Genomic DNA, 7,251 nt, shown 5'->3' with positions numbered 1-7,251 from the left:
TAAAGTCCTCCTATTTGACTCCAGAGAGACAGGGAGAATGGATTACTACATTCCCTGGGCAAATTGGAGGTAAAATCCTCCTATGAACCTCGTGGCAGGGCCAGGAAGATGTTGTGGTGTTTTTGGGGATGGGGCTCAGCCTCATGCCTTTGCAGGCCGCCTCCACCCCTACCATGAATAGAACAAAGTATTCCTGGTGTCTAGTGGGCTTTCCTCGGGAGGGTAGATTGGAGGTAAACACTCTTAGAGGTGGCAAAAAGTCTGTTGTGCGTGGGAAGTGGGATAGCGTTACCCAATTGCCATAAGGGCAGCACTCACCCCATTCTTTTGGCACTTGTGTTTCCTGGTGTCTAGTGGGGTTTCTGCCACCATGGGGAATATTGAAATGGTAATTCCCACCAAATTCACCCAAACAGGGCAGAAGACCTGTTTTAATATTTTTGGGGGTGGGAACGTGGCCTGGTTTGTGTGGTATCCCACCCCTCAATTCTGTGCAAAAAACATCCTGAGATCCAATGGACTTTCTGGCCCTTGGGGGGCAGATTGGAGGGTGAAACCCCTGAAATGTGACCTAGGGGGAGCAGAAATACTGTTTGCCATTTTTTGGGTACTGGGGACTAGGCCTGACATCTGGGAGGGCCGCCTCCTTCAATCTATGGCAGATGAAGCCTTTCCTGGGGTCCAATAGAGTTTCTGACACCATTCTTTAGGGATAGGTTTGGGGCTCACGATCACCTATCTGCCCCATGGGGGGCAAAGAGTCTGTAGTGCCTGGGAAAGGGAGAGCACTGGCCCATTGCCAAGGGGGCCACTCCCCCTGAATGTATCCATTGTGCCTAGTGGAAAGATATATGCTTGGGGAACACCCTCCTGTGGTGACTCTAAAGTAGAGCAGGATATCATTGGAAAGAAAAGATTCTTCATTTTTCATTGATACATGCACCATGCAAATCGATGCTTGGGGTCCTGAGATATGCCCCAAGCACCAATGCCTTGAAAGTTGAATGAGCTTTATTGGCTTATTTCACTTTCACTTTCAGAGAAATTACATCAGGGCGCCCATACTTGCTGATCGTCATTTGAATGGAAAAAAAGCACTCAGGCTGCTGGGGTAGTTGTTTCTCACCAGCCTGACCTCAAAAATAAAAAAGGAACCTTCTGGTATAAGCACCAGTGGATTTTTGTAGTGCCCTCCTAAATATCATCCAATGACCAACAGTCACACCTGGGAAGGATTGCGGGCATCGGCCGGTGGCCGACACCCACATTTAAAAGGTTAAATTATGCAGTTAGTCACATTGGTAACAATGCATTTTCATAATTGATGGCAGTAATTTTAAAGGCAGGTAATTTTTCTGCTATTTACCCAGCTACCAGGTAATTAGCAAAGATTATTTACTAAGTAGCCGGCGGTCTTGCAAATAGAAGGAAATCCACCTTATTAATGCAGCCACTGGCTAAATAGTAGCAGGTATGTGCTATTTATCAAACACAGAACACAGGCAAAACTGGTCTTGGGTTGCTTGTGTTCCGGTTCAGGGTGAACATGGACTGGCAGTTTGGGATGAACTTTTCCCATGAGGAGAAGGGTCGATACTGATTCACATATGGCTGTGTACAAATTGAGGTGGCGTGGTGAGCAAAAGAATGAAGGGTTGGCGTGCTACCCCAAGCTATTGCCAGTGGTTAAACTATTGCTAGAAGCCTCCCATCACCTTTTGTGTGTGCCTAAACAAGACCAGCCCAATTTTTGAATGTTATTGGTGAAATATTTTTAAAATCTTGAGCAGACCACTCATATAATGACAACTTCGCTGGTAAAGAGAAACTGTTGCATATTGTGCATGTGGGGAATTATAATAAAATCATCCCCCCACCTCTGTTAGGTCTATATCTGTTGGCATTTTAGTAAGACACACAAGATGATGGACGGAGTTTTGCACAATGGCAAAACATTCACCCCCAGTCACAGATCTGGGTTTAATCCATTGTTATTTTGCTCACCAAGCCACCCCAGTTCAGACATGGCCATATGCAAATCAGTCTTGACCCTGTGTCTCATGGGAACAGTCCAGCCCGAACTTCCAAGCCATGTCTTCCCTGGACCGGAATCAAGCATCCTAGGACCGGTTTCTGGCTATCAGCCGTCTTCAGCCAGGATAGCTTGACTCCAGTGGCTTAGTGAGCACGGGACCCACGTCTGGGCATACCCTTCCCACATAGGGTGAACAGCAAAACACACATGATGGACGGAACATTGCACAATGGCAAAACATTCACCCCAGTCACAGATCTGGGTTTAATCCATTGTTATTTCGCTCACCAAGCCACCCCAGTTCAGACATGGCCATATGCAAATCAGTCTTGACCCTGTGCCTCAAGCCTGATTTGCATATGGCCATGTCTGAACTGGGGTGGCTTGGTGAACAAAATAACATGTTGATTAATTAATTAGAGGTTATTTTGAAACGGTTACATTCAAGCAAGTTTCTGTACGTGTAAAACCTTGCTTCATCAATCCCCTCTTTGATGATATTTTATATCATCACAAATTAAGGAACCAGATGCCAACTTCAACACTCTCCCAGTTCAATTTCTTCGGGAGTTTTCTTTTCACTTTTATTCTGGTAAACGTTCATTCTCATATATGTCTCCCTTTAATTCTTCCATTTGAATTTCATCTAATTTTCTTTTCTTCTTTTTCTCATTCACCGTATACCTTTTTCTATTTCTGCAGCATTTGCACCAAATCATTATCACCAAAATTATTAGTGATGTCCCCATTATTGGCATCAGTACTTTACCTACAATACTTCTACCTACATTAGAAATCCAACTACCAACAGAAGAGAGACCATCAGTTAGTCTCTTCCATGCACTATCAACCTCCAGCGGTTTCAGTTCTTCTTCCAAATGAGTAATATTTTTTACATACCTTCCAATTTCAACATTTGTATCAGGTACGTAAGTGCAACAATGTTGCGCTTTCAACATTCTACAGACTTCGCCCCCTTTTGGACAGTATTCATTCTTCTACGGATAGGAATTTCCGAGAAAATAACATCTATGTTAGAATAATAATACTGTAACTTTCCAGTTTTATAAAACCGGCTAGTTAATATACTACAGGAAATACCATAGGTTAAGGGTAAATGATGGTACGTAACACCTTAAGCTACTGGAGTAGGTAATTTCATAGACATAACAGTCACTAATTTGCATAGCCTCTACATAATGTACTAATAGACTAGCGAATACATTCATATCAGTTTCATTTCAGTTTCTAAAGTGATGTAATTCTATCTCATCTGGTGCTTCTAAGTCTATCTTCTAAGTCCATCTTGTTTGTGGTGCGCCATCTCTCCGTGTATACTAGTGTTGTTCTGTTTAACAGCCATCGAGTACAGTATTGCTAATGTCAGACTTAGCTATACTACAAGTATTATAAGCATACTACATATACATATCTTACAGCATATCTTTATACAACTTCTTTTCGAGTTTCCAGTAACTCTTTTATCAGCCATTTTTTACTAAGGAGGCTTAACTCCTCTTTGAGCATTTTACACAGAATACACCTGTGATTTTAGCTCAAGTTGGCCTCACTTCCTCAATATTTTGATCAGCAATCAATTCTTCATCAATTTCATCACAGATTTCCAGATTCTCAAATTCTTCAAGGATGATGTAGGTCTATTCAGGAACTTTGAATTTATTGTTCAGCTTTTTCAGGCGTGGACTTCGCCTTCTTTGATTGCTTGTAGACGGTTCAGTTGGACTTGTCACTTCGTCCACCTGCTCTGGTTCTTCATCTATTGTCACTAGGCGATATTTCAGTCTTTTAATAAAACCAGGCCATTTATCACCTTTTCTGAGTTTTTTAGCTGGCACTGTGCTTTCTGATTCTTTAAATATTATTTTGTTTTCTTTAAGTTGTGGCACAACTTGATTCTCGTCAACCTCAGGTATCCTCTCTGACTTTGTCCGTGGCTTATTATTGTTGACTGTTTTGCCTGGATGGATTCTTCCAGACAAATCTAACCTGATTCAGGATATGACTTTGTTGGGCCTGGAGTTTTTTCTTCATCCTGAACCCGTTTTGCTAGTCCTGTTCGGTCCTGCACAGGCCTTTCAGATTCTTAATGGTTTTCCTCCTGTGCGTTTTGTCTAGTACCTATCTGTCCCTCCTCAGACAGAGGTGTTCTGGTGGGGGTTTCGTTGGTCTGAGTATATTGCTCTTTCCTTATCTGGTCCTCCTCATGATTACCATTAACTTGGAATTTTGTAATCTGAGTACGTTCTTCTATACCTATCTCGTCTTCACTCAGTCTGACTATCTAAATAGGTTTGACTTCTTGTTCTTACTCTTATTTCAGATATGTCAACCTATGGGATCCATTCATCCTGACTGGTGCTCGGTTGTACTTCGTCAACTACTTCAGGATCAACATCTTGAGACCCTTCAGCTGCACAACCGTCAGCCTCAACTTCCTCCAGTTCTGTTACCTTTTTGGTATGGCTTGCGTGGATCCAGTTGGGGATTCCCTTGCACTTTACAGCTGTGGTGGTGACCAATATCACTTGATGTGGTTCTCCCAAACTTGGTGCTAGGCAAGATTCCTGGGTGTTTTTTCACTACCCAATCTCCAGGGTTCAAATCATGTGTTGGATTTGAATGTCTGACTTCAGCGTCTTCCCCAATCTGGTGAGAGATAGAACACACTTGGTCAGCCAACTCTTTGCAGTACTCCAACACTAAATCATCAGATAAAGTTAACAGCTGATGTCATAGCACACATTCTTGCCTCATTGCCCTTCCCATGAGTATTTCATGGGGACTCAAGCCTGTTTTATCGTCTGGAATGCTTCTGACTATCATCAGGACAAGAGGTAAAGCATCAGGCCATTCTAATTGGGTAGATTCACACATCTTTCCTAATCTTGCTTTAATTGTGCCATTCAATTGTTCTACCACTCCAGAAGCCTCTGGGTGATATGCACAGATCAACTTTTGCTCAATTTTAAATGCTTCACAGATTAGAGCAATAATTTCATTAATAAAATGTTTACCTCGTTCTGATTCAATCGTTACTAGAAAACCGAACCGAGGAATGAGCTCTCCTAAAAAGAGTTTGGCTACAGTTAAGCTGTCATTCCTGTAGGTAGGCTACGCTTCCGCCCATTTTGAAAATAGGCAGACAATACCCAAGACATACTTTAATCCTCGACAGGCAGGTAACTGAATGAAGTCTATTTAGAGTCTAATACATGGGCCTTCTGCTTTCCCAATTTGCCCAGGACTATTTACAGTTTATTTACCAGGGTTCAATCGCTGAAATGTTAGGCATCTCTGGCAAAGACTCTGCTATGTTCCTGAACTTCGCACTGAACCAGTCCCGTTTAAACAACCTAACCATGGCATCTCTCCCTATGTGTGTATCCCCATGGTACATTCTGGCCATTGGTGCAAGCATACAGTCAGGTAGTACTGGCCTCCCATCTAGGTAGACTATCACACCATCTTCAGGTCTCATCCGACACCCTATTTTCTGCCAGTCTTCCTTTTCTTTGAGCTCTGCTTCATTTTGTAAATCTTTCACTTCCTCCCATGTATTCACACCTCTCAATAGCATAAGTTGGCAGCTGTTTCCACATTCTTCAATTTTCTAGTTTACTGCCATTTTATATTTGGCACAGTGTTGGGCCACTTGGTTAGCATAACGGTTTCCGGCTGTCACTTTGTCATTTCCAGATTGGTGAGCAGCGCACTTGACCACGGCCAATTTGTTAGTCAATTGAATTGCTTCAAGTAATTCTTTTACAAATTGTCCATTTTTAATAGGGGTTCCTGAAGAAGTCATGAACTCCGGTCGCATCCATAGCTGGCCAAAGTCATGCACAACCCTGTAACCATACTGGCTATCAGTGTAAATGGTTACTCTCCAATTTTTCCTAATTTTGCACGCTTTTATTAAAGCAATCAATTCGGCTACTTGTGCAGACTTGACTCCTGGTAGTAGGATGCTTCGACTATACCAGATAATGTGCACACAGCATAAGCAGCGCTTAGTCCTTCTTCCTTATAGCGTATACATGAGCCATCTACAAATAACTCATGCTCTGGGTCCTTTAAAGGCTTTTCCTGCATGTCTGTGCGAGGTTTAGTACTGAATTCAGTTAAGTCGATACAGTCATGTTCGACTTCCTCACTCACTTCCTCAAAGTGAGAATCTTGCAATAAGGTTGCTGGATTTAGAACAGTGCACCTCACTATTGTCACGTTCTCTGAACCAATGATGATTCTCTCATATTTAGTCATCCGACTAGGAGTTAAATTCTGAATATGTGTTCTGGTTAACAGAATCACGACTGAATGTGGAACATACACTGTTACAGGATGTCCCATAATAATGGATTCACTTAGCTCAAGACTCATGCACATTTCAGCGACTGCTTTCAAACAACATGGCAGTGCGGATGCCACTGGGTCCAATGTTGCAGAGAAATATGCCACAGGTCGTCGCATTAACCCACGGGTCTGGGTTAGGACTGACAGAACACAATAGTCTCTTGTGTCACAAAATAGTGCAAACTCTTTTGAATAGTCAGGCATCCCTAATGCTGGAGCTTCACACAGACTGTTACGCAATTTTAAAAAGGCAGTCATGCTTTCATCATCCCATTCGACTGGGTCTTTGGCTCGTATCTTTGTCATCTTAATCAAGGCATTTGCAAGCACTGCAAATCCCGCAATCCACTGCCTGCAGTAACCTACAACTCCGAGAAACATTCTAATTTCTTTTTGAGTTTGGGGTAATTTCATGTTTTGAATTATTTTGATTCTTTCAGATGTCACTCTTCTGCCCCTCTTTCTATATGGTGTCCCAAATACTTGAATGAGGTTGTACAATATTGAAATTTCACTGGGGGACACTTATGTCAATCTTTTGCTAAATGGTTCAATAATGCAATGGAATCAATCATGCAGAAATTTCGGGTTCTCAATGCCAATAATAGGTCATCGATATACTGCACCAGAACAGTCTGTCCGAGCAGCACCAGTGATTCAAGACACTTTTTCAAAATTTGATTAAAGATGGATGGACTTTCCGTGTACCCTTGTGGAACACGATTCCAAACGTAAATATGCTTGTCAAATTTGAACAAAAATAAAAACTTGCTATCTGGATGCAGTGGGATTGAAAAGAAGGCATGGCATAAATCAATTACAGTGAACCATCCTGCTCCCCA

The sequence above is a fragment of the Lissotriton vulgaris genome, chromosome 3_1, assembly GCF_964263255.1.
Source record: "Lissotriton vulgaris chromosome 3_1, aLisVul1.2, whole genome shotgun sequence".
NCBI lineage: Eukaryota > Metazoa > Chordata > Amphibia > Caudata > Salamandridae > Lissotriton > Lissotriton vulgaris.
The sequence above is the reverse complement of the archived record's forward strand: the minus strand, read 5'-3'. Positions refer to the sequence as shown.